Below are 16139 nucleotides of genomic sequence, written 5' to 3' on the forward strand. Positions count from 1 at the left end.
TCCTGGCATTAAAGCCACATTTTCCATCAAAACCGTATGGTTTTCTCCACAATTTAAACATTTTTGGGTTTTTTAAAAGATAAAATATTAAATTTTCCATCAAATTAAAAAGCGGACCAGTCAATATTTCGTTATTCACGGTGTGTAACATCTCTCGAAGGTATTTAGAAAGCTTTCCATACACATATTGCATCCTTAAAATGGTTTATATCAAAATATATACAGTGTGTAACCCCTCCTATTTCCCTGTATATGTCAGGATGGGGCCTGAGTCCTACCCACCAGACATAAAAACTGTATGTATGTATGTATGTATGTATGTATGTATGTAAAGGCATACCCCGCATTAACGTACGCAATGGGACCGGAGCATGTATGTAAAGTGAAAATGTACTTAAAGTGAAGCACTACCCTTTTCCCACTTATCGATGCATGTACTGTACTGTAATCGTCATATACGTGCATAACTGATGTAAATAACGCATTTGTAACAGGCTCCATAGTCTCCCCGCTTGCGCACACCTTTGGTACAGGTAGGGAGCCGGTATTGCTGTTCAGGACATGCTGACAGGCGCATGCGTGAGCTGCTGTTTGCCTATCGGGCGATATGTACTTACTCGCGAGTGTACTTAAAGTGAGTGTCCTTAAACCGGGGTATGCATGTATGTATGTATGTATGTATTTTAGTGGCAACTTTAAAATGTGGCCCCTGCTCTTAGAGACAAAAAAAAAAAAAAAAAACAACCTAACAACACTATACAGACACACATACACACAATATACAGTAAATGAGGATGCCATGCTGTTGTCCCTTATATAGCCGCACTGCCCAATGTAGCAGCTAAATAGGCCAATATTAATGCCAGCCCGGCGTCTGAGTCCTTATTATAATATGTTGAGTAGCCGCGTTGCTGGCCTGTTAGGGGAGGAACATTTGTGGGGTGCATGTATGCATTCGCACTTGATACCCAGAATTACAGGAACATATCTGTTGTCTGTTTGGCATGTCTCAAGGCCTGTCCTCCCCGCTCTCTCCCCCTCCAACTGTCACTCGCCTCCTGCTCCAACTGTCAGTCTCCCCCCCTTTCTGTTCTTTCCTCATGACATCACACTTGTTCTATCCAATCCCATCTCTCCCATCGTCTGCTGCCAGGCAGATCAGGGACAGTGTCGCATTACATATCGGACCGTGTGATAGGTGGGGCAGGTTAACTCTGTATTGTCTACAGCAGGGGTGCGCAAACTGGGGGGGAGCGCGAGGCCTCTGCAACCTCAACTTAGCAGGATTCAGCCGGCTTCTGGAGGCGTCGCCATGGTAACGCGTGTCAAATAACTGTGGGTTCATGCGACGTGTCGCCATGGTAACGCGCAGCATCAAATGACGCTGTTGGGTCACGTGACGTCAAATGACCCGTGGCATAATTTGACGTCAGTTCAAATGAAAGGCAGGGGGCGCGAGCGCTGGGACTCGCAGGCAAGCGCGGAAACTTTGCGCACCCCTGGTCTACAGTGTATGTATATATTGTATATGTATATATTACAGTGTCTGTATATGTATATATTGTATCTGTATATATTACAGTGTATGTATATGTATATATTGTATATGTATATATTACAGTGTATGTATATGTATATATTGTATATGTATATATTACAGTGTATGTATTTTTTCAAATACACAATTTGAATTCTACCCCTCGTGTGCGGTCTCTTCTTGCTGGACTTCAATCTGGTAACAACTCCATATTATTTTGTATGGGACAAGCATCAGGACTCTCTTGGATATTTGTGTGCAAGCTGCTGTGAAAAGAAATATATATATATATATATATATATATATATATATACACACACACACACACACACACACACATATATATATATATATATATACACACACACACACACACACACACACACACACACACACACACACACATATATATATATATATATATACACACACACACACACACACCACACACACACACAGTTACGTTATGGTGGGTAAAAAAAAAGTGGAAAAAACCCTCCACAGCAAAGCATTTAGCAAATGGAAATATTACTGTATGCTCATTTGCTATATGCTTTGCTGTGGAGGGTTTTTGTCACTTTTTTTACCCACCATAACTTAACTATGTGTGGTAAAACCTATCCTTGCTTCATTTTTGAATAGCCAGTATAACCAACCCCACACTGATGAGACCCATTAAGGTCGAAACGGCTGTCTGTGTGAGGGTTTATTGGCTATGCATCTTAACCCAGGCTGTGCTCAAAGCTGTGACCATGCAGCAAGCTTAAGCCTATAGGGAACAATGTTAAAGATTTTGAAGCAAAAGGTGACACTGTGTGCTCATTTGGGCATAATACTTGGAGTATATTATTTATTTTATTGTATTGGACTTGTCACGAACGGAGAATTTATCCCTGCACTATTAGGATTCATTGCCAGTGCAGCGCTCAATGTGTTGTGAGTGACGAGGCTGACCCGGAAGCTCTCTATGGTGAGAGGAACATCTAAACCGCAGGGAGGTGTCTGTATCCTGTCTCCGATACACGGTGCATCTACCGCAACGGATCCCTCCTGTACAGCGACGTAACGGCATTCTATCCGGAGTTCCAGCTTCATTTGTTGGCGATTGAGATGTTCTCTCATACATGCATTTTATTTTATCTTCCTCCATTTGTGAGTGTACAGTTCATATTTTATCCAGCCCCATATAAAATTGTTAACCTTACTACACTATGAGTGCGCCTGTTTTCTGTTTTTTTCTCCTCTAGATATCTTCAAGGGAGTGGTGTTCCCCTTAAACAGGCTGCAAAGACAGTGTTTTGGGACTGGTTTTTGTATCTTCTATTTTTTTTACTTATTTTATGATATTCATTGTTATTTTTTACATTTTTTTATATTTTTTCATGTTTTATATTTTTTTTTAGTAGTTGATATATATGTTTATTGTGTTATATACTCCCACACTTTATATGGTTCACTAGTTCTTCATAGTCAGATCCTATTATATTTGGTCAGTTTAGCCGTCATTTAGCGCCACTTCTTGTTTCCCCTCCTTGTTCATATATACATTATATATCACAATAAATATTTCTTCAATAGGATACAGGACACCATTAGACAAGTCCTTGGAGACTTCAACGACCACATCAATGACCCCTATCTCCCTTGGGCTTCCCACTTTCTCTCCCTAACCTCTTCTTTTGGCCTTCAACAGTGGACTGCAGCAGCACCCACAAGGATGGCCACTACCTAGATCTGGTTTTCACTAAAAACTTTTCACTTTCTGACTTCTCCATTTCTCCCCTTTCTCTCTCTGACCATCATCTTATCTCGTTTTCTCTCTCGCTCACTTCTCCCCGTATCCACCTCCATCTACCCCTCATTTCTGCAGAAACCTGCGTTGCTTTAGCCTCCCGGCTCTTGACTCCACTTTGCGCTCCTCCCTCTCTTCTCAGCCCTGCTACAGACTGACAACCTGGTGAGGAACTACAACTTTGCCCTATCCTCCTCTCTTGATCTACATGCCCCTGTTTTTTTCTCCCTTCTAACCCCAGACCCTGGCTAATCTGACACACACACGCTGAGTTCCTGCACTTATTCCTATGAACACCTCTGGGTGAAATCTCATACTCCCGCTGATTTCCTTCAGAACAAATATATCCTATCCTGTTTCAATTTTGTCCTCGCAGGCTAAACAAATCTACTGTTCATCACTCACAAGTCTAACCCACGCAGACTCTTCTCTGTCTTTGACTCCCTACTCAGATCACTGTGTTACCTGTCTTTCTTCCTCTATTTCACCTCAGGACTTTGCTGACTATTTCAAGACAAAGGTGCATTCTATTCGGCAAGACATCTCCTCTGTATCCTCCTCACATTCTACACCTCTTCCGAACTCTCCTCCTGCCTTTTCTTCTCCTTTTCCTCTGTCAGAGGAGGTCACTACTGATCTCCTCTTCTCCCTCTAACACCTGCTCTCTGAACCCCATTTCCTTCCATCTCCTCAAACCTCTTGCTCCTATTTTAATCCCTACACTCACACATTTTCAACTCCTCTCTCTACTTTGGTAACTTTCACGTCTCTTGCAAGCATGAAACAGTTATAGTCTTACTCAAAAACTGCAAGCTTGACCATACCTGCCTCTCTAATTATCGTCCAGTCTCTTTTGCCTCTAAACTGCTTGAACGGCTTGTGTTCTCTTGCTTGCTCCATTTTCTCACCACCTACTCTCTCCTAAACAATCCACAATCTGGCTTCTGCACTGCTCACTCCACTGAAACAGCCATCGCTAAAATAGCTAATGACCTCCATGCTGCAAAACACAAAAAGTCATTACACTTTGCTCAGATTACTCAACCTCTCTGCAGCCTTTGATACTGTGGACCACCTTCTTCTACTTCAAATTCTCCATACTCTTGGTATCAGTAACACAGCTCTATCATGGATCTCCTCTTATCTCTTCCAGTGTATTTCCAGTGTCTCTTTTGCCAACACGTCCCCCGCCTTTATCGATCTCTCTGTGGGGGTACCCCAGTGCTCTGTCCTGGGACCTCTTCTCACATCTCTAGGGTTCAAGTATCACTTCTATGCTGATGACACACAAAATGTACCTGTCTTTCTGCCATATCATCCTGGATGGCCCTCCACCAACTTAATCTTAACATGTTTAAGACAGAGCTCCTCATCCTTCCTCCCAAGCTTGGCCCTACTGCCCCTGCCTACATTACTGTTGGCAGTACTATCATACACCCAGTATCATAAGCACGCTGCCTATGGGTCACAATTAATTCCTCCCTCACATTCACCTCTCACATTCACAATGTAGCTAATATCTGTTTTTACCTCCGTAACATTGCAAAAATTGGCCAGTAATGCCCTGTTCTGAGGGGATTATTACTATTATAGGCTAAATGTAGGCTTTTTTCATAAAATAATAGACACGTTTGTATAGATATATAAATCGAAACCACGCTGACGTGCCTGTGTAGGAAAAAGAAGTAAAGTAGCAAATGAGAAGGGAAAGGGGGGGGGGAGAGAGAAAGAGAGAAGGGGGGGGAGAGAAGAGAGAGGTGGGGGGGGGGAGAGAAGAGAGAGAGGTGGGGGGGGAGAGAAGAGAGAGAGGTGGGGGTATGGTGGGGGGGAGTGGTGGGTGAAGGGGAGATGGGGAAGAGAAGTTGGAGGAGAGTGATTTTAAACTTCAAACTAAATAAAAATGAGTCAAAAATTACCTTAGCAGAAGCTATACAAGTTGTGGAAGAAATATTACTTGTTGCAAGTAACAAAGTTAGGACCCACCAGCTTCTGATAGCACTAGCAGCTGTGAGGAGATGTAGCTGGAGCTTGGACCAGGAGATGTATTTACGGTTAGCAGTTTTAAATTTGGCAGTTTTTTTTATTTCAAATTCTCAGCACCATTGGTTGTTGTAAGTGCTGATGAACCTAATGGTATCATCGATGTGGTCTATTCTCCTTTGTTCAGCCGTGAGGAGTTGAGATCTGGGAGTAGCTATTGCTCTAGTGAAAGCTTTCTTGACTGCACCTTTGCTATGGCCTCGTGCATGGAAGCGATTGCTCATATCCCGTTATTGAGTTTCAAATTGATTTAAAGAAGAAAAGCAATTGCGTCTTAGCCACAGGAAGTTGGCAATAGGGATGTTCTTAATCATATATGGGGATGATGGCTATCCACCGTAAGGAAACTGTTGGTAGAGGCGAGTTTCCTAAAGATAGTAGTCTCAAGTTTCCTATTCTCGTGCTTCGAGATCGTAAAGTCTAGGAAAAGCACTGTGTCCTTATTGGCCTGATAAGCGAGTCCCAGATTGTTTATGTTGTTAAGTATATAGATGAATTCCCACAAAAGATCCTATGTACCTGTCCAGAGGAGCAGGACATCATCGATATATCTTACCCACAGTTCCAATTTGTCAGTGTACTTCTCCAGGGTCTCGCTGAAGACCACCGGTTCCTCCCACCATCCAAGATAAAGGTTTGCATAGGTGGGAGCACAGGTGGTCCCCATTGCGGTCCCCTGCCTTTTTTTAAAGGCTGTTAGGTCTCAAACTACAGGTCACCCGCAGCTGTCCCGAACACATCAATAATTTCCACTTCTTACAAATGTGGGTTTTCGGTCAGAACGACTTCTCGTCCTCTTGTATTACTATTATAATCCATAGACTTCCTAACTCTAAGACTTAAAGAAGCACTACCAAGTTGCAGTTTATTATTTAGTTATGGGCAGGGTTGCCACCTCTCCGGGTTTTGGGCATTTACCTCCGGGCTACGGATTTAGCCCGCCAATCTTCGGGGGCGGCGGCATCTCTGGAATTTTCCGGTATTCTTCTGCAATTCCCCATCCAACTGCAGTGAACATGGCCGTGCGGCGCAAATTGCACCGCGTTGCCATGGCAACGAGACGCTAGGTGACGTCATGATCCTACGCGGCATCATGTTGCCAAGGCAAGGTGACGCAGAGTAGCATCATGATGTCACGTAACGTCCCGTTGTCATGGCAATGTGGCATCATTTGACACCGCGCAGCCATGTTCACTGCAGTTGGAGGGGGAGTTGCAGCAGGATGCCGGGACTCGCTGCCACACCAAGGGAATTTTGTTTCTTTTCTCTGGTTTGAAGGTGGCAACCCTGGTTATGGGATTGAGGCAGGGGTCTCCAGAGCTGATCTGCATTCATTTCAGCTCTGGGGACCCCCTGCTTCCCAAGTTACTCCCCCCCGTAAGGGGGTGTCGGTATCTCTGCAGATAGCAGCTCCAAAGGGGCTTTTTGGGGTCAACATAATGGCAGCTTTAAATATCCCGCGGGCCCACCTGAGCAGGACATTTAAACCTGCAGAGCTGCAACCAGCATCATCTACGTATCTCGGTAAGCAGGGGGGTCCCCGGAGCTGAAATTGATGCAGCTCATCTCGGGAGACCCCTGCTTCAATCCTATAATTAAAGAAAAACTGCAACCTGGAGCGCTGCTTTAAGTGTCTGTGATAATGCAGAATATCGCGACATATCTTCGCCAGAGGAAAGAGTAAGAAGCAGGCCACATCTGTACCAGTCGGCTCGTGGAACTTGGTGATAAACACTCAGGATGTTATGACTTACAAGTCACTTATCTTATCACCCTTTTTTTCCTACAAGCCCTAATCTGCAGAGGCTGAAGTGCACCGGTAGAAGGAAGTATTGAGTAGCACTTTTTTTTTTTACTACAAACCCACATTATCATTACTTTGAATTCACAAACTGTGCAACTTTTTTTCAAAGATATAAATACCATATACATATACACAGTCTTAGCAAGCTCAAAGACTGAACCCATTACATAGAGTGTATGTATGCACACACACACACACACACACACACACACACACACACACACACACACACACACTTTAAGCTATGGTGGGTGAAAAGGCAACAAACCACCTCCACCGTGAGGCGTTTGACTGGCTTTGCAACTAATCCCATGCTGTGCTTAAAAGCTGTGTGAACGGCGTTGCATTTGCTTATATGGGCTCCATGTGAATGGTCTTTCAGGCCAAAGGTGACACATTTTGTGCTCATTTGCATGTCGTTTACCAGAATCCCTTGCTGCAGTGCAAGCACTGTATGCTTGGTGATAATGTTTGAAAGGCAGGGTTGCAGACCTGTCTAAGACATGTGAATATGCTCTCAAGTGATATTCTATATATATATATGTGTTATATATATATATATATATATATATATATATATATATATATATATAAAATCAACCAAATCCGGTGAAAATAGCAACATTTTGACTCTGGCGCTTGGTCGTAGAGTAGGAATATTCATTAAACTGCAATAGTGCTGATCAGGGCACTATCACACGGACTTCAGTTCTCCATTTGTTCTCCATACGCGTTTTGGGGGCAGTTATAAGAGGAATAAGCGGAGGTGGTAAGAGCAAAAGTATTATGCGATGTGACAATAACCAATATCATATTCCTCTCTTTGTTGCTGGGATTCACAAAGTGTTGATGCAGGGTATGGAGCCCTAATCCAGTGGTAACCGCCGTTGAAAACCGGTAACGGCGACTCAGGGTGCAATATCCCACGTCAACACGAAGTGAATCTCCCCTTCCGTGTCACCGGGTTTCGACAGTGTAAACCTCTGTTCCTAATAGATCTGTCCCCAATATAAGAAACCGCTTCATACATTGATGCTGATGCATGGTGAAAAGGTTTGCTTCGTGTTTTGAAGCAAATTGCACCAACTTAATGCCCTAAATTTGTAAAGTAATGGGACAGAGCTCTTTCAAATACATTTTACAAAAGTTTATACAATATCTATGCCCCTGACACAAACACAAATGTAAAGAGCCTTCAAACACAAACGTTATTACATTACATGCATCAAATCAACAGAACAGGTTTTGCTAGGTGATGTATGTAGTTGTCCTGAGTGGTTTCAGCATAGCTTGGTTATTTTGTTACAATTTTCCTATTACCGTACCAATAAATGTAGTTATAGGATCCTACAGCCCGAGCCACATCATCCCGCCTCTCAGGCACGCAATTTACAGGGGCAATCCCTTCTAGGATCAAAGTGAACTAATTCCAGTGACATGTTTAAGGGGTGTCATTTGGATTCCCTTCCCCCCCAAGATCTCACACCTATAAGTATATTTAATTTATTTAAGTTAGACTTGGGAGGGGTTGGATTTCCTGTGGCTGCTTCCTTTGTGTGATGTCACTGTGTGATGTCACTGTGTGATCAGCGAGCGCTTGTACAGCCAGAGTCCCCCCTCACCACCGGGTTCCTAATTAGGACAGGGGATGGGATAAGGGGAAAGAAAACACTTGACTGACAAACACTCCCCCATTCAGAGGCCCCTAAGAAATGCAACTAGCAGACTACTTACTGTATGTGTAATTGCACATTTAAGGAGACACCCTGTTTCCAGGAAACAGCAAAAGGAACAAGAGACAATTTACCCAGATCGGAAAATCCCAAAAGCTGTTTGTTCTGTGCAACCACTTAACGATTTATCAAATAGATGTGTATTGGGGAGGGGGGGGGTGTTATAATCAATGACAATATATTTAGAAAAAATATTTTCTTCTCACTTTGAATTGTGATTTGTATTGTTTATAATAGAATTTAGGATAAATCACCTATGGAGGTTTCTGAAGATCGGTACATGTACATTGGGCAGCGACGTTACCTTTTGTTCCAACATTGCCTCTTATTCCCTCTAGATCATGGGTGGCCAACTCCAGTCCTCAAGGGCCACAGGTAGCTCAATCAGCGGCTCAGTTGTTGATTGAGCCACCTGTGCTGAAGCAGGGATATCCTTAATACCAAACCTGTTGGTGGCCCTGGAGGACTAGACATGGACACTCTTGCTCTAGATTGTAAGCCATCAGGAGCAAGGCCCTCATTACCGTCCGTGTCTGTTTGCATGTCTTTCTGTATATGCAAAGTACATTGTCTATGTGTCCTCCCCCCCCCCCCACTGTATTGCAGAATATGTTGGCACTAGAGAAATAAATTATAATAAATGATGAAATCCAATGTTTGTCCCAAAAAAGTAGCCACCACCTACAAATACCCTACACTTCTCCAGGAACCGATGGCAATTAGAACTTGGAGCCAAGTCGAATTTAACACAGAACCAGAACGTTTATCCTCGTAGTCTCTGGAAAGGAAGCAACTTGAAATTTCAGGCTCATCTTCCCATCATTACCATTGTCTTATCTAATTGGTCATTAGACGTGTAGACCGTGCTTCCATAAATCTATTTAACTTATCAGTGATATGGAGCAAATAGGACAAATCACCGCCTCCTCCCAGTTGGAGTTCCCATCCCAGACTTTCCAAATGATTTACAATACTAATAATGATCGTAATAAAACAAAGAATAAATGTAACCTAATAAACCTACCATTGGTATTAGTTCAATCCCAAATTTGACTGTGTATAGGAAGTGTTGGAGATTTGCTGTGTATTGTGTCTACCAGTGCGTCCATAGTGTAAGCAGGACATTGGACATTTTTGTGTGATACAGTAGTCTGCCGACTGTGACAGCCCAAGGTGAATTCGGGTCTTCCTGATAAATACATCCCAGAAGCTGCTTTGATTTTCCGGAAAATCTTAAGATCTCACATCCCTTACTCACTCGCATTAAAGGAGCAGTTCTATTAACCTATGAAGGGGTTAGAACGACAATCTGACACTTCAAGGCCAAGCACAGTATCAACACTTCCAGAGACCACCAGATGCCTGAGATATGTTACGTGTAAACCTCCTGGACAACAATGCTTTTTACGTCTTATTGGCTTCACAAAGTTAACCCTTAGAGTGCCCTTATAACATACTTGAAATGTCATGACCCAAATGGTCGTTTTTTTAGGGGGCGGTCGGTCTGATCGAAGTTACGTCTCTGCCGGAAATTCCGGAGGCCCCGCGGCCCTCTGGTGTCCACCGGAGCTTCAGCACGGAAAGGGAAAATGTAGTAAAATATATATATAAAATATGAACGGTGAAACCCCCATTAGCAGGATTAGCTCATTTGCATACAAAGTGATCCAATAATATCCCCTAAATGTTTATCTATTGTATACTGATTGTAGTGTTCTCTGGAATTAGGCTTTCAGGCCTAGGTCTGAAGGTAGTAGTCATTGCTTAGATCACGGTTGCTCAACTCTAATCCCCAAGGTCAGGTTTTCAGGATATCCCTGCATCAGCACAGGTGGCTCAATCAGTCCCTGCTTCAGCATAGGTGGCTCAGTCTTCGACAAGAAACTGACACCTGCAAAGCCCGCACTGCAACACATGCCGTTTCATATATGCAAAGATCGTATAACCAATAAAATATATAAATAAAATAAAAAAATGATATATATATATATATATATATATATATATATATATATATATATATATATATATATATATATATATATATATATATATATATATATACACACACACATACACACACACACACACACACACACACACACACACACACACACACACACACACACACTTAGTTAAATTATGGTGAGTAAAAAGTAAAAAAAAAAAGTGACAAAAACCCTCCACAGCAAAGCAAAACAGTTTGCAACTCATACCACTGGGAATATTTGCAACAAATGATAACAAACAGGAAAGTGTTACAAATATCTTGCACTGCTGGGAGCCTGCTATAGAAAATCAAAACATGCTCAGTATATTAAAACTCATTAAAAATGGCAATGAGTTGAATAATAATAATAAAAAAAAAGGTAGTAAGTATTATCTAATTCTACAGAATGGATGGGGGGGGGAACAAAAACCTCACGGATATTGCATGAATTGCCCCTTATTTGCCTCAACCACCTCTGTTGGGAAGCGATTTCACAAATCTAGTACTCAACAGTATTATGGGAATGTATTTTCTCACATTCCTCGGGTCTACCTTAGATACTTATATATTTTTCTTCCTCATTATTTAATGATTGTCCCGTGGAGCAATATGGCCGCCAGGTTGGCCTCATTCCAACTTGCCAATAGCAGGCCGTAATGAGACTTGTCACGACTTTGCAATGTTCTATTGGTAAGATTCTGGCTGCCATCATGGTTTCCCCCCCCCCCCCGCCCCTCCTTTCACTGTGAATGTAACATGTAAATATTGTGTCAACCTGGGCTCCCAGAACTCGGATTACCCCGATTTACCTCAGGGAAGAGCCCCACTATTACAATATGAAAATGGAGACGCTGGTAGCGAAAGGGCTTAGTAAAGGATTAATAATATTAATTTATTTGTAACGCAAGTGGCTACGGTTACTCCCAAAGCATATTTTTTTTTAGCCAAGATCCCTTATAGATAGACATTTCCATTCTATAGGCGATCTATTCTATCTATATATAATATAGATAGAAATTCTATTTTCGTTCCATCCAACACTTTCAGCAGGGATGACATGTCACCACTGCCTGTGCTTTAATATTATCCTTTCAATGTTTTGGCTGTAACCCTCTTGTTTATATATACACTCGTTTCCAACAGTGTTTGATCTGCTCAGGATACATTAAAACTTTACAGTACAATTACTTTTGCAGTTGAGCTTTGCAGCCATTTTACTGGAGCTACAAACACAGTATGTGAAAGCGCTCGGACTTGAAACACGTGTCTATTTTTATTTATGGCATTTTTTATCTGCTATGTTATTATATTTATGACAGGGAGGCACAGCCTCAAATAGCAGACTAGAGTAGTCTCAACAGTTTTTATGGAGACTAAAAATATGCCATATTAATGACACAATGTTTGATGCAGAGTTTAGATAGATAAGGAATACGTGTCAGGGCACACACTAAGGCTGAGATTATACTCGGCGAGATGGCGCTCGTGCACGACAAGCACAAAAGGGCATAATCCCTTTGCGGCCGCCCGTCCTGCGCGCACAACGGAGCAACCGCATTTTGAAAAAAGACAACAAAAAAATGTCTTTTCAAGCGCGGCCGCGTGACGTCAGCATCACGTGAGCGGTTCAGCCAATGAGGGCGAACCAGCTTCGTGACGCGTCCGCCACGCCTCCAGCTCAGTGCACACACCGCTGGGGCAAAAGGCGTGTGCGAGGCTATGTGGTCCGTCGCGCACAAGTAAACTCTATAATCTTAGCCGAACAGTAATAATCCCAATGATTAGAGGGGTGCTACTGCCAACGTACCGAGCTGTAGGAGGGGGCGGCACAAAGGTAAGTGCATACGGGCGTCTTTTCTAAATCCGCCGCTGCCCTGACCCCATCCAAGCGTGAGTGAGAAGCGAAGGGGCTCTCTGGTTGCTATTGGCTATCGTTTCAGGTCCCATAAGGACCTTTCCTCAGGTGGGGACCTGAAACGTGGTTTCTCCTCTGTTCTTGGCTGTTACAATAAATGGAGAATTGCATTGTGAACGTGTGAGTAGAGCTGTATACTGTGTATCTAGAGGAGACCGGCACTTTGAGTAATTTGTTTGTCTATGTTGTGTTGGCTGCACAAGCCGGATTCTCCGCGCCTGAAACTGTTTCCCCGCACTTTGGAACTGTACTTTGCATTGGGAAGCCGAAACATTGAGCTAGTAAAGACACATTCATTGTACCATTTGGTGAGCCTGCTTTGTGGCGATTAAAAAAAAGTTACAATAACCCACAACCGTACAGAGCACAGCAAATAAAAATACCACTTATCCTCACAAGGTATTTTTAGTTGATATAATGACACAGAGTACATGGTTTCAACTGGTGTGTCTCCCAGTCAATGACTGTATTGGTCCTATACCCCTGCCCAGATCCGATATTTATATCCAAAGGACTCCCAACAGAATTCCACAAGAATGTTTTGGAAATTACAAATATATTTTACTTTTCAACACTTAAGAATTGTATGGACTCTATTTCTCTAAATTTACATATTTAAAAAAAAAAGTGTTAATAATGGTGTATTGTAATTTAAGGATTTAAAACATCAAGTCCTGCCACAGCTGTCGTACTAAAAACAAGTGGGCTGGGTTCTATCAAGTCACAATACATTCTACAGGTTTCTACGGTTCTTAAAAAAAAAATAACAAAATCAGTGCACTGACTCCTTTAGCATGTAGCACAGGTACAACCATAATGTCAAGTATAGGTCTGTATTTGATTGTAGCAGTCCCCCTCCTTACCTCCAGTGAAGGAGGAACTGTGCTGGTCCGGCCGGGAGTGTGGGGACGGCCATATTGCTAGTTGCACATGCGCAGTGCAGCGAGGAACACTTAAGAGCGAGGGGAATTGTTGTCGGAGACCCCGCTACGTGGGATCTGCTCCAACTCACCATGCCAAGCAGCACCTGGGTACTGGAGTACCCAGGCAGGTACCCAAAGTGCACCTACATCCACAGTGGGTAGTGCTACCTCACATTTGGGTGGGATTGCTGGGACAGGACACCAGGGGTTATTGGTGCCACGGCACCCTCAGTACTTTGGGGGAACCACTCAGTTTTTGGGGTCACGGCACTATACTGTTGGTACCTGATAGTGTGTTATCTGTGGTTAGTGTGTGTACAGTAAATTAGTTATATACATTGTGGGGTGTATTACTTATTACTGTTATTGGTTCCTGTGAGGGGTTATCACGCCAACGCTGGGATCCCTCATAGGTGGAGGCGCTGCACTGCAAGGAGAAAGAGCTCACCCCAGGCTCCCAGAGGCAGAGGCTAGGCCTTCTGTGAGAGCAGCACGCATAGTTCCCTTAGGCATAGGGAAAGGGGGCTGCACATATAATAAAGGAGCCAGGGCACACAATAACAGTAATAATCTAACAGATTCTGCTGACGTATTAAACTGTACTATGTAGTACAAAAAATCCAGCACACCAAACGCTACAATAAATACAATAAATGTATCTTTACTAACTCAACGAGTCGGCTTCTCAATTGGGCCTTTTTCAAGCCTCTTTTTTTTTTTAAACAAAGGCACCAGTGGGATGCCGGTATGTTGAGATGGTAAGGACACATTTATTGTAGTTATTGTTATTTGTTGTGATTGCTTTCTTTATATATACATACACACACACACACTGATATATATATATCATGCACAATAAAAGTGAACTTGGAGGATGTCCTGTGACCTGCAAGGATATGCACTGCAGTGCAGGACAAACCCATGTGTGCAGTTCCCTTACCAAGAGGACAGGCGGCCTGGGAAACCAGTGATCACTGTTCCTTATAAAGGTGGGGGGGATTTTCCAGCATGGATGTACCACCCTGCCACCCCACCCCATCTCCCTTTGTCACCAGAAAAGAACCACAACAATGGACCATCCCACCCTATGTGACATCACTGAAGAGACCCCCACCCACCCCTCATTGTCTCCTTTTGTACCCTCACACTCAAATAATGCTGATTTCTAGCTCCCTTTATCTCATCAAAACCATGCTGTCCCTTCCCATACACATACATTACATACACACCACATACATACATACATACATACATAATATACACACCACATACACACATACATTACATACACACCACATACACACACACATAATATACACACCACATACACACACGGTCTTTGCACAGCATGCAGAGGTAATACATTGCACAATAAAATCACACCGTCTGCACCCCCCCACACCTAGGATCAGGGCAGGATCCCTGGATCCCACTGGATCTCCTTGGGATCTCACACCCAGCCCTATACTGACATGGTACAATCTCTCCATCAGATCAGACCCTATATACAAGCACCCCTCCCTCTGCCCTTTACCTGCAGATGCCGCTGTGATGAGCCTCCTGCTGTTACATTAGGGACATGGCTGATACTAAGTATCCCTGTCCCCTCTTCCCTGTCTCTGGGCTCTGGGGAATCTCGGCTTCTTTAATTGCCTGTCTTGACGTCACGGGCTGGAGCGAGCCCTGCCCTCCTACTGGCCAGCCTGAACCCTAGCACCGGCCCCCTGCCCCTCGTCCTGCATTCGGATTGGCCGGCTTCTGTGCCAGTCGCCCTGCCCCGCCCTCTCCTGCTGGGTCCTACTGCCGCTCGGGTTTCATGGGGCTGGAACCAGCCCCACTTCTTTGCAAAGGGTCTGTGTGTATGATCAGCTCAGTGATTACATGGCCAGTACATCATGGCGAGGGAGGGAGTGCATTGAGAAGGGAATCCAGTGGCTAGAGAGAATGGCTCAGGTGCAGCACAGGCAGTGTGCAATGCATCTAACCCAAAGAGCTTGCAATCTAATTGAGCATGATCAGACATAGCTATCCTCAGCTCATCAAAGTCATTTTAAACTCCCTGGCCTGGAAGGAGTGGGAATATGGAGTAGCCTTGGAAGCTCATCTTTATTTATCCTGACTAGAGTGTAAGCTCTTCGGCGTAGTGATGCTGCGCAGGAAAATAAAGGTATATAGTGTGCGTATGCTGTGAAGCAGCAGTGTGGCGTCTTCGTACGGTAATGTTACTATTAGAAGTATTTTTCCTGCTGTGCTGCAGAAGATGTTCTTGGCCTATAAATAAACTATAATAAGAACCAAGATCTTGCGCAAACGTCCCGCTCTCGGTTAGCTGCGTTTATTGGGATGGGCGGTAAAGTTAGAGCACTCAGGCATGCAACAGCGTTGTTATATCATGACATCTGCGT

At 43.5% G+C, this 16139-nt stretch overlaps 1 protein-coding gene and 1 long non-coding RNA gene across 5 annotated transcripts in view; one reads left to right on the forward strand and one right to left on the reverse strand.

The window, feature by feature from the left end:
- ZDHHC9 (zDHHC palmitoyltransferase 9) overlaps window positions 1-15390 on the reverse strand; it is a 76057-nt gene extending 60667 nt beyond the window's left edge. The window contains exon 1 of one of the 4 annotated variants that reach the window (XM_075572831.1): window positions 15269-15390. The gene's annotated coding sequence lies outside the window, so the exon portion shown is untranslated. Of the gene's footprint in view, window positions 1-961; window positions 1074-15268 lie in introns of those variants that run through there. The other 3 variants (XM_075572832.1, XM_075572833.1, XM_075572835.1) reach the window with 3 other exon arrangements.
- LOC142467313 (uncharacterized) lies at window positions 1202-2744 on the forward strand. The gene is made up of 2 exons (XR_012788360.1): window positions 1202-1511; window positions 2443-2744. It is a non-coding gene; the product is annotated as an uncharacterized LOC142467313 (long non-coding RNA).
- Window positions 15391-16139: the final 749 nt, after the last annotated feature.

The sequence above is a fragment of the Ascaphus truei genome, chromosome 16 (assembly GCF_040206685.1).
Source record: "Ascaphus truei isolate aAscTru1 chromosome 16, aAscTru1.hap1, whole genome shotgun sequence".
Taxonomy (NCBI): domain Eukaryota; kingdom Metazoa; phylum Chordata; class Amphibia; order Anura; family Ascaphidae; genus Ascaphus; species Ascaphus truei.